Source organism: Seriola lalandi, unplaced genomic scaffold, assembly GCF_002814215.2.
Source record: "Seriola lalandi dorsalis isolate HSWRI2012SDOR001 ecotype SW California unplaced genomic scaffold, Sedor1 jcf7180002054414, whole genome shotgun sequence".
NCBI lineage: Eukaryota > Metazoa > Chordata > Actinopteri > Carangiformes > Carangidae > Seriola > Seriola lalandi.
In genome coordinates, this window is record NW_019524967.1 from 5,240 (window position 1) to 5,940 (window position 701).

Sequence of the window (701 nt, forward strand, 5' to 3'; positions counted from 1 at the left end):
CCTATATTTTCTGTGCAGGAGCTTATTGCTGATCTGATCCACACCCTCAACTGGGTGTTCATTATTGTAACCATCGGGAAAAAGGTCCTCTAACCTTAAGGAAGAACTTATTTTAACCCAAACCATGATCTTTTCCGAAACCTAACCAAGTAGTTTTTGTGATTAAACATAACCAACTGTTTCACAACCTTAACAACATGTTTATTATGCTTATGAAGGTCCCTTTATACCTGCCACTAGGGTTGCACGGTATACCGGTACCAGTATAGTACCGCGATACTAGAGTTTTGAAAACGGTACTATACCAGCATTTAAAACAAACGGTACTTTTATTTCATTTTATTGAATGCAAATGAATTGGTAAATTGGAGCCTGTCTCTTTAAGCACAGCAAGGCCAGCGAGTGTGACGTATGACTCGCATGTTTAGACTGAGGAGGAGAGAGAAACGACAAGTCGCGTCTTAGACGGAGCGGGTTGAAGAAAATACCGTAGATAGAGATGGCAGCTGCAGAAAATCCCGTACTTGTGGTCAAAATGGGGGCCCGAAGTACGGTGTGGAAATATTTCGGGTTCAAACCGAACGATAAAGGCGAGCCACTGAACCCAGAAACACCGCAGTGCAAGCGATGCTACAAAGTGTGTCTCGCAAAAGCAGGCAACACTTCAAACCTGTCGAAACATTCAAAGGACAACCATGCGG